Genomic DNA, 15,441 nt, shown 5'->3' with positions numbered 1-15,441 from the left:
CTATACTCAAAATCCCTAGCTATGAAGGCCAGCATACCATTTGCCTTCTTCACTGCCTGCTGTACCTGCATGCCAACTTTCAATGACTGATGTACCATGACACCCAGGTCTCGTTGCACCTCCCCTTTTCCTAATCTGCTGCCATTCAGATAATATTCTGCCTTCGTGTTTTTGCCCCCAAAGTGGATAACCTCACATTTATCCACATTATATTGCATCTGCCATGCATTTGCCCACTCACCTAACCTGTCCAAGTCACCCTGCAGACTTTTAGCATCCTCCTCACAGCTCACACCGCCATCCAGTTTAATGTTATCTACAAACTTGGAGATATTACATTCAATTCCTTCATCCAAATCATTAATGTATATTGTAAAGAGCTGGGGTCCCAGCACTGAGCACTGTGGTACCCCACTAGTCACTGCCTGCCATTCAGAAAAGGACCCCTTTATCCCGACTCTCTGCTGCCTGTCTGCCAACCAGTTCTCCATCCACGTCAGTACATTACCCCCAATACCATGTGCTTTAATTTTGCACACTAATCTCTTGTGTGGGACCTTGTCAAAAGCCTTTTGAAAGTCCAAATACACCACATCCATTCGTTCTCCCTTGTCCACTCTACTAATTACATCCTCAAAAAATTCTGGAAGATTTGTCAAGCATGATTTCCCTTCATAAATCCATGTTGACTTGGACCGATCCTGTCCCTGCTTTCCAAATGCGCTGTTATTTCATCTTTAATAATTGATTCCAACATTTTCCCCACTACTGATGTCAGGCTAACCGGTCTATAATTCCCCGTTTTCTCTCTCCTTCCTTTTTTAAAAAGTGGTTTTACATTAGCTACCCTCCAGTCCATAGGAACTGATCCAGAGTTGATAGCCTGTTGGAAAATGATCACCAATGCATCCACTATTTCTAGGGCTACTTCCTTAAGTACTGTGGGATGCAGACTATCAGGCCCCGGGGATTTATCGGCCTTCAATCCCATCAATTTCCCGAACACAATTTCCCGCCTAATAAGGATATCCTTCAGTTCCTCCTTCTCACTAGACCCTCGGTCCCCTAGTACTTCCAGAATGTTATTTGTGTTTTCCTTCGTGAAGACAGAACCAAAGTATTTGTTCAACTGGTCTGCCATTTCTTTGTTCCCCGTTATAAATTCACCTGAATCTGACTGCAAGGGGACCTACATTTGTCTTCACTAATCTTTTTCTCTTCACATATCGATAGAAGCTTTTGCAGTCAGTTTTTATGGTCCCTGCAAGCTTACTCTCATACTCTATTTTCCCCCTCCTAATTAAACTCTTTGTCCTTTTCTGCTGAATTCTAAATTTCTCCCAGTCCTCAGGTTTGCTGCTTTTTCTGGCCAATTTATATGCCTCTTCCTTGGATTTAACACTATCCTTAATTTCCCTTGTTAGCTACGGTTGAGCCACCTTCCCCGTTTTATTTTTACTCCAGACAGGGATGAACAATTGTTGAAGTTCATCCATGTGATCCTTAAATGTTTGCCATTGCCTATCCACCGTCAACCCTTTAATTATTATTTGCCAGTCTATTCTAGCCAATTCACGTCTCATACCATCGAAGTTACCTTTCCTTAAGTTCAGGACCCTAGTCTCTGAATTAACTGTGTCACTCTCCATCTTAATAAAGAATTCTGCCATATTATGATCACTCTTCCCCCAAGGGGCCTCGCACAATAAGATGCTAATTAGTCCTTTCTCATTACACATCACCCAGTCTAGGATGGCCAGCCCTCTAGTTGGTTCCTCGACATATTGGTCCAGAAAACCATCCCAAATACACCCCAGGAAATCAGCCTCCTCCGCATTGCTACCAGTTTGGTTAGCCCAATCAATATGTTGATTAAAGTCGCCCATGATAACTGTTGTACCTTTATTGCACGCATCCCTAATTTCTTGTTTGATGCTGTCCCCAACCTCACTACTACTGTTTAGTGGTCTGTACACAACTCCCACTAGCGTTTTCTGCCCTTTGGTATTCCACAGCTCCACCTATACAGATTCCACATCATCCAAGCTAATGTCCTTCCTTACTATTGCATTAATTTCCTCTTTAACCAGCAATGCTACCCCACCTCCTTTTCCTTTCTGTCTATCCTTCCTGAATGTTGAATACCCCTGGTTGTTGAGTTCCTAGCCTTGGTCACCCTGGAGCCATGTCTCTGTGCTGCCAATTATATCATATTCATTAATTGCTGCCTGTGCAGTTAATTTGTCCACCTTATTATGAATACTCCTCGCATTGAGGCACAGAGCCTTCAGGCTTGTCTTTTTAACACACTTTGCCCTTTTCGAATTTTGCTGCAATGTGGCTCTTTTTGGTTTTTGGCCTGGGTTTCTCTGTCCACCACTTTTACTTTTCTTGCACTTGCATTGAATGAAGGGTATGCTGCATGTGACAGAATGTGATCGATCCAGTTTCAAGTTATAAGGAATTCTATATTTTATTTTTATATCTCGTGGTAGCTTGGCCCAGGAAGCAAGATATTTAAAGCAAATGTCATAACTGCTGTGATTAAGCGCCTCTTCTTACTGACATGAGATCTAGAGTCGAAGTTAAATATACACTGTTGTCATGGAACATTGTACTTTAATGAGCAATTTAAAGTAATATTGCTAACTGCTTGGTTAAAAAGAGATGACTGATTTCTGAGTTGTAAAAGGCAAATTCACAAACTGTCAAATTTAGTAGTTGAGGTTCATTGCTGTTGAAGTTGCTTCCATTCATGGATTCCTTTTATTTCTGATCTCTCACCGCAAATCTTTTACGTGCACCTAAGGGTGCATTTAACGTCTCACCTGAAAGACGGCACCTTCAACAGAGCAGTACTCCCACAGTACTATTGAAGTGTCAGCCTCGATTTTGCACCCAAGCCTCTGGAGTCAGGCTTGAGACCACAGCATCTAAGTGTGAGACAAAAGTGCTGCTACTGAGCCTAGGCTGATACATAATGACCAGTTTTGAGAGGGTGAAGAGTGAAAGATTGTTTCCACTGGTTAATGAATTGGTAACAAGGAGGCATAAACTCATGATTATCATTAGAAGTAGAAGGGGATGTTAGAAAAGAAAATCACGCAAAGTGTTGTTATAACATGGAGTGTTTTACCACAAGTGGCTATTGAGGTAGAGACCATAATATCCAATTCCATGTTAAATGATGAGTATTTGAAAGGGAAGAATATAAAAGGACACAAGGAAAGGGGAGGGAAATGGGAAGATAGTAAGTAGCTCCAGTTGAAGAGTATCTGATAAGGGCACAACGGGTTGAACAGCCTCCTTCTGTGTTATAATTTATATAATTGAATGCTCCTTTCTGAGCCATGGGTTTTTGGCTATTGGAGGGAGTTAAACGTGATACTTGGCAATTTGATTGTACATATAAAATAGATCAGTTGGTCTTAATTACTTGAAGATGACTTTTGATATACAGGCCAGAGTCTTTTGAAATTGAGTCAGAAGTATATTAATTTTAAGAATGCTGTCTCTGTCCTGGAAAGAGAGGATTGTGATGGCTATCTTGATTATTCTCATAAATAATGTTTAATATGGGTAGAATTGCATTGTGCAGGTGTGGTGCATCATGAAAATTCTGTATTCTCAAGTATTTGAGGTCAAAGGGGGAGGAATTTTTGTCTTAATTGATTCTGACTCCGAACAGGAGTTCACTGTTGAGTATAGGTCATAATGTATTGGTGTGACAATAGTGGATTGGAAATGTGCATGAACACAGTGTCTGCTTACAAGGATATCTCATGTTTCTGGTGAATTGTCCTTGTATGGTTTGGTTGACCTTTGTACTAATAGTGAAGACTTTATGCTGCCAAGGCAAATAATCAGGAGACTTTAGATCAGGTGATGCAGTCACAGTAATGGAATTTGTGTATAACTACTTTAAGCCCATATTAATAAAAGTACCATTACAATTTGTATTGTCTACAGTTTCAGCTAGAAAATTCCATTTGTTTCGTTGATAGGTTTTTACTATGCCAAATGAGAACCACTTGTTGTCCTTGAGCTGCGAACAACATACAGCAAGTGACAGATGTGGTCAGACTACTTTGATATAGACCCAACCATACATCAGTACTTTTTATTGGAAAACATTTGGTCCTTGATAACATTAAGTTTATGTCCTTGATGTAGGATTTTGAGTGGCAGAGGGAGCATTGTCTTGTAGCTATGGAACTGCTTGACAGCACTCATTTGAAGGGACTTATTCCACTGTCTAGATCTGAATGGAGTGAGCATGGTGGTGTGTTTTCATGTTAGGGTAGTTGTGGGTGATAACACCACCAATCGGCAGCTTCCTGTCCCATATATGCCAACCTAATAAAAGCTGATTAACAGTTTCAGAAAAGCTCACACCCTCAAAAGAAATAGGCAACTCAAAAACAGTCCTGAATAAAATCCTACGACATGAAAGCAAGCAATCACACTTGAAGTGAGCTGTGACACAGACTTGTAACCTAAGCTACAGATATACTCAACATTCTTGTACATGAAGGTGTGAGGTTTATTCTCCAGTGAGCCGAGAGGCACCCCAGAGTTTGATTTTGACACTTTATTTGGTGCGTTTTTCAATCTACAATGAACATGGGCATTGCATATTTTCCCATCTCAACACAAACGTTTTTTTTCTCAATTTTGTTGAAAACTACTCTCTACTTCACATTTTATGGAATTCATTATTTTTCATTATATTTTAAAACTGTTTTCTCCCAGTACCAGAAAGTGATCCATTACTGGGAGAAACAAGTTTTACTCTTTTCAAAATAGTAAATAAGGTGTATGAACCCAGTCTTAATTGACTACAAAATCATTACCAAGCTGAATTTAGGGAGCTAGGAGTTAGGAGTTAAATTAAAAAGTAGGACCTAACAGATAGTAATCTCAGGATTGCTACCAGTGCCACGTGCTAGGATAGTTAAGATGAATATATGGCTTGAGGAGTGGTGCAGAAGGGAGGGATTCAAATTCCTGGGACATTGAAACTGGTTCTGGGGGAGGTGGGACCAGTACAAACCGGACGGTCTGCACCTGGGCAGGACCAGAACCAACATCCTAGGGGGAGTGTTTGCTAGTGCTGTTGGGGAGGGTTTAAACGAATATAGCAGGGTGATGGGAATCTATGCAGGGAGACAGAGGGAAGTAAAATGGGGGCAGAAGCAAAAGGTAGAAAGGAGATAAGGAAAAGTGGAAGGCAGATAAATCCAAGGCAAAAATCAAAAAGGGCCACATTACAACATAATTCTAAAAGGACAAAGAGTGTTAAAAAAACAAGCCTGAAGGCTCTGAGTCTCAAGGGAGAACCAGTGGATGTCGTGTATTTGGACTTTCATAAGGCTTTTGACAAGGTCCAACACAAGAGATTGGTGTGCAAAATTAAAGCATATGGTATTGGGGGTAATGTACTGTTGGGCGAAAACCCCGAGGTAGAAATAAATCTACTCCGAGACTACGTTAGAGAGTTTGAAAACACACACAGTTTATTACATACAAGGATCCAGGGGGGCTGTAAAGGCTACAACTCAATTTGGGATTACAAAAAATGAGTATTTAAAGCCATAAACCGCAAAGGTCACACGTCACTGCTTGTCCATCTGTCATTGCAAAAAGGTATACTCAACAATTTTTTTTTTCGCCTTTGTCCGGGCTTACTTTCTCATCTTCGGCCAGTGTCTGGTGTTATTGGTTTCTTTTTTGCTCATCATCTTGTGGCCTTTTCGCAATTGCTTATCTCATTCTGTCATTAATTACTCAAATATAAGCACAGCAATTTTGCACTACTGCGATTAAACCTTCAGTACTGACGTGGACAGAGAACTGGTTGGCAGACAGGAAGCAGAGAGTCGGGATGAACGGGTCCTTTTCAGAATGGCAGGCAGTGACTAATGGGGTGCTGCATGGCTCAGTGTTGGGATCCCAGCTATTTACAATATTCATTAATGATTTAGATGAAGGAATTGAGTGTAATAGCTCCAAGTTTGCAGATGACACTCAGCTGGGTGGCAGTGTGAGCTGTGAGGAGGACATCAAAAGGCTGCAGGGTGACTTGGACAGGTTAGGTGAATGGGAAAATGCATGGCAGATGCAGTATAATGTGGATAAATGTGAGGCTATCCACTTTGGGGGCAAAAACACGAAGACAGAATATTATCGGAATGCGGCAGATGAGGAAAAGGGGAGGTGCAACGAGACCTGAGTGTGAAGGTACATCAGTCATTGAAAGTTGGCATGCAGGTACAGCAGGCGGTGAAGAAGGCAAATGGTATGTTGGCCTTCACAGCTAGGGGGTTTGAGTATAAGAGCAGGGAGGTCTTGCTGCAATTGTACAGGGCCTTGGTGAGGCCTCACCTGGAATATTGTGTTCATCTTTAGTCTCCTAATCTGATGAAGGACGTCCTTGCTATTGAGGCAGTGCAGCGAAGGTTCACCAGACTGATTCCCGGAATGGCAGGACTGACATATGAGGAGAGACTGGATTGATTAGGCCTGTATTCACTGAAGTTTAGAAGAATGAGAGGGGATCTCATAGAAACATATAAAATTCTGACGGGACTAGACAGGTTAGATGCAGGAAGAATGTTCCCAATGTTGGGGAAGTCCAGAACCAGGGGACGTAGTCTAAGGATAAGAGGTAAGCCATTTAGGACTGAGATGAGGAGAAACTTTTTCACTCAGAGAGTTGTTAACCTGTGGAATTGCCTACTGCAGAGAATTGTTGATGCCTGTTCATTGGATATATTCAAGAGAAAGTTAGATATGACCCTTACGGCTAAAGGGATCAAGAGGTATGGAGTGAAAGCAGTAAAGGGATACTGAGGTGAACGATCAGCCATGATCTTATTGAATGGTGGTGCAGGCTCGAAGGGCCGAATGGCCTACTCCTGCGCCTATTTTCTATGTTTCAATGCAAGGAGCATTCGTAATAAGGTGGATGAATTAACTGCGCAGATAGCTGTTAACGGATATGATGTAATTGGGATTACAGAGACCTGGCTCCAGGGTGACCAAGGCTGGGAACTCAATATCCAGGTGTATTCAATATTTAGGAACGATAGAAAGGAAAAGGAGGTGGGGTAGCGTTGCTGGTTAAAGAGGAGATGAACACAATAGTAAGGAACGATATTAGCTTGGATGATGTAGAATCTGTATGGCTGGAGCTGCGGAACACCAAAGGGCAGAAAACGTTAGTGGGAATTGTGTACAGACCACCAAACAGTAGTTGTGAGGTTGGGATGGAATCAAACAGGAAATTAGGAATGCGTGCAATAAAGGTACAGCAGTTATCATGGTGACTTTAATCTACATATCGATTGGGCTAACCAAACTGGTAGCAATACGGTGGAGGAGGATTTCCTGGAGTGTATAAGGGATGGTTTTCTCGACCAATATGTCGAGGAACCAACGAGAGAGCTGGCCATCCTAGACTGGGTGTTGTGTAACGAGACGATTAATTAGCAATCTTGTTGTGCGAGGCCCCTTGGGGAAGAGTGACCATAATATGGTAGAATTCTTCATTAAGATAGAGTGTGACACAGTTAATTCAGAAACTAGGGTCCTGAACTTAAAGAAAGGTAACTTCAATGGTATGAGACGTGAATTGGCTAGGATAGACTGGCGAATGAAACTTAAAGGGTTGACGGTGGATAGGCAATGGCAGACATTTAAAGATCACTTGGATGAACTTCACCAATTGTACATCCCTGTCTGGGGAAGGTGGCTCAACCGTGGCTAACAAAGGAAATTAGGGATTGTGTTAAATCCAAGGAAGAGGCATATAAATTGGCCAGAAAAAGCAGCAAACCTGACGACTGGGAAAAATTTAGAATTCAGCAGAAAAGGACAAAGAGTTTAATTAGGAGTGGGAAAATAGAGTATGAGAGTAAGCTTGCAGGGACCATAAAAACTGACTGCAAAAGCTTCTATCGATATGTGAAGAGAAAAAGATTAGTGAAGACAAATGTAGGTCCCCTTGCAGTCAGATTCAGGTGAATTTATAATGGGGAACAAAGAAATGGCAGACCAATTGAACAAATACTTTGGTTCTGTCTTCACGAAGGAAAACACAAATAACCACCTGGAAGTACTAGGGAACCGAGGGTCTAGTGAGAAGGAGGAACTGAAGGATATCCTTATTAGGCGGGAAATTGTGTTCGGGAAATTGATGGGATTGAAGGCCGATAAATCCCCGGGGCCTGATAGTCTGCATCCCACAGTACTTAAGGAAGTGGCCCTAGAAATAGTGGATGCATTGGTGATCATTTTCCAACAGGCTATCGACTCTGGATCAGTTCCTATGGACTGGAGGGTAGCTAATGTATAACCACTTTTTAAAACAGGAGGGAGAGAGAAAATGGGGAATTATAGACCGGTTAGCCTGACATCAGTAGTGGGGAAAATGTTGGAATCAATTATTAAAGATGAAATAACAGCGCATTTGGAAAGCAGGGACAGGATCGGTCCAAGTCAACATGGATTTATGAAGGGAAATCATGCTTGACAAATCTTCCGGAATTTTTTGAGGATGTAATTAGTAGAGTGGACAAGGGAGAACCAGTGGATGTGGTGTATTTGGACTTTCAAAAAGCTTTAGACAAGGTCCCACACAAGAGATTAGTGTGCAAAATTAAAGCACATGGTATTGGGGGTAGAGAACTGGTTGGCAGACAGGCAGCAAAGAGTAGGAATAAACGGGTCCTTTTCAGAATGACAGGCAGTGACGTATGGGGTACCGCAAGGTATTTCGATTAAAAGTCTAAAATGTAAGTTTTAAAAGTTCTCCCAAATTGTTTAAAACATTTAAAAGTTGATTAAAAGTTTAAAAATTAATTCAAAGTTGGTTAGGAGTTTAAGACGTTAGGTTGAACGCCGCAGTCCCTTCGGCCGGTTCAGCGCTGGCTTGGTGGTGTCCCTTCGGCCGGTTCAGCGCTGGCTTGGTGGTGTCCCTTCGGCCGGTTCAGCGCTGGCTTGGTGGTGTCCCTTCGGCCGGTTCAGCGCTGGCTTGGTGGTGTCCCTTCGGCCGGTTGAACACCGGCCTCGGAGTCCCTTCGACCGGTTCCACCTTCCCCCAATCTGTCAGCACAATGAACACCTGGTCTGCGACCACAGGGACAGGCGTCTGCAGGTGTGGAGTCCTTTCAGCCGGGATGGCCCGGGACCGGTGTGGAGTCCTTTCGGCCAGCGCGGGATTCCTTCGGCCTGTGACGAAAACGGCCAGCACGGCCTTCGGCAACTGCAAGGCAATGTTTATTTGTTATCCCGCTAGGGCTGCTCAGGGCCCGCTGTGTGTTGTCCCGCTGGGGCTGCTCAGGGCCTGCTGTGTGTTGTCCCGCTGGGGCTGCTCAGGGCCTGCTGTGTGTTGTCCCGCTGGGGTTGCTCAGGGCCCGCTGTGTGTTGTCCCGCTGGGGCTGTTGAGGGCCTGCTGTGTGTTGTCCCACTGGGGCCCGGGACCGGTGTGGAGTCCTTTCGGCCCGGGACAGAAGCGGCCATCGCGGATCCCTTCGGCACAGGACTTTTTAAACTGGGGAAACTTTTATAACCTATTATTGATTTACATCTTAGATTTTTAACAACTCTTCGAAACTTTTGAAATAAATTGGGAATCTTTATCAACCAATAACTTTTAAAAATAACTTTGGTAGTCACCTTCCTGGTCTCGAGTTGTCTTGGACCTCCCTTGCCACTGGACCAAGACCTTGTTCAGCTCAGCCCGTGTGGTTGCCGGTGTGCAGAGGCCACCCCACGTTAAAAAAACTCACGCACAGGCATCTTTCACTTCGTCAGTATGAAGTTCGGGACCTGGAACGACGGGACCCTCATGGACAATCTCAACAGCAACAGGCCGGAAGCCGCACCGCCATTGTTGCCCGGGAACTCAGACGTTTTGACATTGACATCGCCGCCCTAAGTGAGACCCGGCGGGCAGGGGAAGGCCAGTTCAAGGAACATGGTGGAGGTTACACCTTCTGGAAAAGGAAACCAGAGGCAGAACGGCACCTTCATGGAGTCGGCTTTGCCGTCAAGAATGAGCTGGTCGACCGCCTCAAAGACTTCCCCTATGGGGTTAACGAACGCCTCGTGTCTCTTCGTATCACCCTATTTCGGAACCAATGCGCCACAGTCATCAGTGCGTACGCCCCTACACTCGATGCAACGGATGAGGCTACAGAGGGTTTTTATCTCAACCTCGAGACATCCTTGTCCCGCGTCCCCACGGGCGACAAATTGATCCTCCTGGGTGATTTTAATGCCAGGATCGGCAAAGACACAGCACTCTGGGGAGGCCAACTCCAGTGGTACTCTACTCCTGACAAAATGCCTAGAACATGAACTCCTCTTTACCAACACCCTGTTCCGCTAGAAGGACAAATACAAGGCATCGTGGCAACACCCTTGCTCCAAACACTGACACCTGCTTGACTATGTCATCGTCCGAGCCAGGGATCGCAAGGATGTGCCATCACTTGCACCAAGACAGGGGCTGACGATTGCTGGATGGACCACCGCCTAATCCGATCCGTCATCAACATTAACATTGCCCCAAAGCAGAGGGGACAGCAGAAGCAGTTCCGCAAAAAAGTTAATGCCGGGGCACTTAAGAGACCCAGCTAAGAGAGCCCAATACAGCCAACGCCTCACAGCTAACCTGGCCTGTCTTGATGACCCTGAGATGCTGAATGCCCATAGTGCTTGGTCTGCCCTCCAGAACCAGTGCCTGTGAAGAGACAATTGGTCACTCAACCAGAAAATATCAGGACTGGCTTGATGAAAATGATCAGGAGATCGAAGAACTAATAGATCGTAAGCGCAAAACATTTCTGAACCTCAAGCAACAACCCAACTTGAGAGCTGCAAAACAACATTACAGACGACTCAATGCTCAGGTCCAACAAAAAGCCCGGGACCTACAGAACAGGCGGTGGATGGAGAAAGCACAGGGGATACAACAACTGGCCGCCAGCCACGATACGCGAGGATTCTTCGCTGCAGTCAAGGCCACCTATGGTCCAAACTCCCAAGGCCCCACCCCACTCCTGGCCAAGAAAGGGGAAACACTCATCAAGGACACCGAGGCTGTCAGGGCCCGATGGAAGGAGCACTTTAAAGATCTCCTCACTCTGCCTTTGAACATAAGAATTAGGAACAGGAGTAGGCAATCTAGTCCCTCGATCCTGCTCCGCCATTCAATAAGATCATGGATGATCTGGCCGTGGACTCAGCTTCACTGACCCGCCCGCTCCCCGTAACCCTTAATTCCCTTATTGGTTAAAAATCTATCTATCTGTGACTTGAATACATTCAATGAGCTAGCCTCAACTGCTTCCTTGGGCAGAGAATTCCACAGATTCACAACCTTCTGGGAGAAGAAATTCCTTCTCAACTCGGTTTTAAATTGGCTCCCCCGTATTTTGAGGCTGTGCTCCCTAGTTCTAGTCTCCCCGACCAGTGGAAACAACCTCTCTGCCTTTATCTTGTCAATCCCTTTCATTATTTTAAATGTTTCTATAAGATCACCCCTCATCCTTCTGAACTCCAACGAGTAAAGGCCCAGTCTACTCAATCTATCATCTTAAGGTAACCCCCTCATCTCCGGAATCAGCCAAGTGAATCATCTCTGTACCCCCTCCAAAGCTAGTATATCCTTCCTTAAGTAAGGTGACCAAAACTGCACGCAGTACTCCAGGTGCGGCCTCACCAATACCCTATACAGTTGCAGCAGGACCTCCCTGCTTTTGTACTCCATCTCTCTCGCAATGAAGGCCAACATTCCATTCGTCTTCCTGATTACCTGCTGCACCTGCAAACTAACTTTTTGGGATTCATGCACAAGGACCCCCAGGTCCCTCTGCACTGCAGCGTTCTAATTTCTCCCCATTCAAATAATATTCCCTTTTACTGTTTTTTTTTCTCAAGGTGGATGACCTCACACTTTCCAACATTGTATTCCATCTGCCAAACCTTAGCCCATTCGCTTAACCTATCTCAATCTCTTTGCAGCCTCTCTGTGACCTCTACACAACCCGCTTTCCCACTAATCTTTGTGTCATCTGCAAATTTTGTTACACTACACTCTGTCCCCTCTTCCAGGTCATCTATGTTTTTGTAAACAGTTGTCCCAGCACCGATCCCTGTGGTACACCACTAACCACCGATTTCCAATCCGAAAAGGACCCATTTATCCCGACTCACTGCTTTCTGTTAGCCAGCCAATTCTCTATCCATGCTTATACATTTCCTCTGACTCTGCGTACTTTTATCTTCTTAGTAACCTTTTGTGTGGCACCTTATCGAATGCCTTTTGAAAATCTAAATACACCACATCCATCGGTGCACCTCTATCCACCATGCTCGTTATATCCTCAAAGAATTCCAGTAAATTAGTTAAACATGATTTCCCCTTCATGAATCCATGCTGCGTCTGCTTGATTGTACGATTCCTATCTAGATGTCCCGCTATTTCTTCCTTAATGATAGTTAACTCGAGTGTTCTCCACTCCATCCCGCAGCATGCGATCCGCCACCAACTCAGTGAACCTTCAACATTGCACGTGGTAGGCGACGCCATAAAACAGCTCAAGAATAACAAGGTTACGGGTGCGGGTGGAATCCCTGCTGAGGCGCTGAAGTATGGCGGAGAGGCGCTGTTGGCGCGGATACATGATCTCATTTCTCTCATCTCGAGGGAGGAGAACGTGCCGGGAGATCTGAGAGATGCAGTGATTGTGACCATTTTTTAAAAAGGGAACAAGTACGACTGCGGCAACTACAGGGGAATCTCCCTGCTATCAGCCACTGGGAAAGTTGTCACTCGAGTTCTCCTCAATCGTCTTCTCCCTGTGGCCAAGGAGCTCCTCCCGGAATCACAATGCGGATTTCGTCCCCTAACAGACATGATCTTTGCAGCGCGACAGTTGCAGGAAAAACAGCGCCAGCCCTTATACATGGCCTTTTTCGATCTTACAAAGGCCTTTGACACTGTCAACCGTGGGGGTCTATGGAGCGTCCTCCTCCGTTTCGGATCCCCCCAAAAGTTTGTCAACATCCTTCGCCTGCTTCAAGATGACATGCAGGCCGTGATCCTTACCAACGGATCCATTACAGACCCAATCCACGTCCGGACCGGGGTCAAACAGGGCTGCGTCATCGCTCCAACCCTCTTCTCAATCTTCCTCGCCGCCATGCTCCACCTCACAATCAACAAGCTCCCTGCTGGAGTGGAACTAAACGACAGAACCAGTGGGAAGCTGTTTAACCTATGCCGCCTCCAGGCCAGGTCCAAGATCACCCCAACCTCTGTCGTTGAGCTGCAGTATGCAGACAACGCCTATGTCTGTGCACATTCAGAAGCTGAACTCCAGGATATCGTCATTGTATTCACTGAGGCATATGAAAGCATGGGCCTTACGCTTAACATCCGTAAGACAAAGGTCCTCCACCAGCCTGTCACCACCGCACAGTACTGCCCTCCAATCATCAAGATCCACAGCGCTGCCCTGGACAATGTGGACCATTTCCCATATCTCGGGAGCCTCATATCAACAAAGGCAGACATAGATGAGGAAATTCAGCATTGCTTCCAGTGCGCCAGTGCAGCCTTCGGCTGCCTGCGGAAAAGAGTGTTTGAAGACCAGGCCCTCAAATCTACCACCAAGCTCATGGTCTACAGGGCTGTAGTAATACCTGCCCTCCTGTATGGATCTGAGGCATAGACGATGTATAGAAGGCACCTAAGTCGCTGGAGATATATCACCAACGATGTCTCTGCAAGATCCTGCAAATCCCCTGGGAGGACAGGCGCACCAACATCAGTGTCCTCGACCAGGCTAATATCCCCAGTATTGAAGCACTGACCACACTCGATCAGCTTCGCTGGGCAGGCCACATAGTTCGCGTGCCAGATAAGAGACTACCTAAGCAAATGCTTTATGCGGAGCTCCTTCATGGTAAACGAGCCAAAGGAGGACAGCAGAAACGTTATAAGGACACCCTCAAAGCCTCCTTGGTAAAGTGCGACATCACCACTGACACGTGGGAGACCCTGGCCGAAGACTGCCCGAGGTGGAGAAAGTACATCCGGGAGGGCGTTGAGCTCTTCGAGTCCCAACGCAAAGAACATGAAGAGGCCAAGCGCAGACAGCGGAAGGAACACGCGGCAAACCAGCCCCACCGACCCCTTCCCTTGACGAATGTCTGTCCCACCTGTAACGGTCTGTGGCTCTCGTATCGGACTGTTCAGCCATCAAAGAACTCACTTTGGGAGTGGAAGCAAGTAATCCTTCTCGATTCTGAGGGACTGCCAATGATGATGATGACCGTAAGGTTCAGTGCTGGGACCCCAGCTATTCGCGATGTACATTAATGATTTAAACAAAGGAATTGAATGTCATATCTCCAAGTTTGCAGATGACACTAAGCTGGGTGGCAGTGTGAGCTGTGAGGAGGATGCTAAGAGGCTGCAGGGTGACTTGGACAGGTTAGGTGAATGGGCAAATGCATGGCAGATGCAGTATAATGTAGATAAATGTGAGGTTATCCACTTTGTTGGCAAAAACAGGAAGGCAGAATATTATCTGAATGGTGACAGATTAGGAAAAGGGGAGGTGCAACGAGACCTGGGTGCCATGATGCATCAGTCATTGAAAGTTGGCATACAGGTACAGCAGGCGGTGAAGAAGGCAAATGGCATGTTGGCCTTCATAGCGAGAGGATTTGAGTATAGGAGCAGGGAGGTCTTACTGCAGTTGTACAGGGCCTTGGTGAGGCCACACCTTGAATATTGTGTACAGTTTGGGTCTCCTAATCTGAGGAAAGATATTCTTGCTATTGAGGGAGTGCAGTGAAGGTTCACCAGACTGATTCCCGGGATGGCAGGACTGACATATGAAGAAAGACTGGATCGACTAGGCTTATATTCACTGGTATTTAGAAGAATGAGAGGGGATCTCATAGAAACATGTAAAATTCTGACAGGATTGGACAGGTTAGATGCAGGAAGAATGTTCCCGATGTTGGGGAAGTCTAGAACCAGGGTCACAGTCTAAGGATAAGGGGTAAGCCATTTAGGACCGAGATGAGGAGAAATGTCTTCACTCAGAGAATTGTGAACCTGTGGAATTCTCTACCACAGAAAGTTGTTGAGGCTAGTTCATTAGATATATTCAAAAGGGAGTTAGATGTGGCCCTTACAGCTAAAGGGAACAAGGGGTATGGAGAGAAAGCAGGAAAGGGGTACTGAGGTGAATGATCAGCCATGATCATATTGAATGGTGGTGGTAGGCTTGAAGGGCCAAATGGCCTACTCCTGCACCTATTTTCTATATTTCTATATTTCTATTAGGGTTGAAGGTAGAAAATTTACAATTGCAATAGTCCTTCCAAATGTTGTTCCACCAATTGGTGGTTGTCCAG

At 45.4% G+C, this 15,441-nt stretch overlaps 1 protein-coding gene across 2 annotated transcripts in view; it reads left to right on the top strand.

The window, feature by feature from the left end:
• gtf3c3 (general transcription factor IIIC, polypeptide 3) overlaps positions 1 to 15,441 on the top strand; it is a 135,826-nt gene that overhangs the window by 62,004 nt on the left and 58,381 nt on the right. The window lies entirely within an intron of this gene.

Source organism: Pristiophorus japonicus, chromosome 3 (genome assembly GCF_044704955.1).
Source record: "Pristiophorus japonicus isolate sPriJap1 chromosome 3, sPriJap1.hap1, whole genome shotgun sequence".
Taxonomy (NCBI): Eukaryota; Metazoa; Chordata; class Chondrichthyes; family Pristiophoridae; genus Pristiophorus; species Pristiophorus japonicus.
The sequence above is the reverse complement of the archived record's forward strand: the minus strand, read 5'-3'. Positions and strand labels throughout refer to the sequence as shown.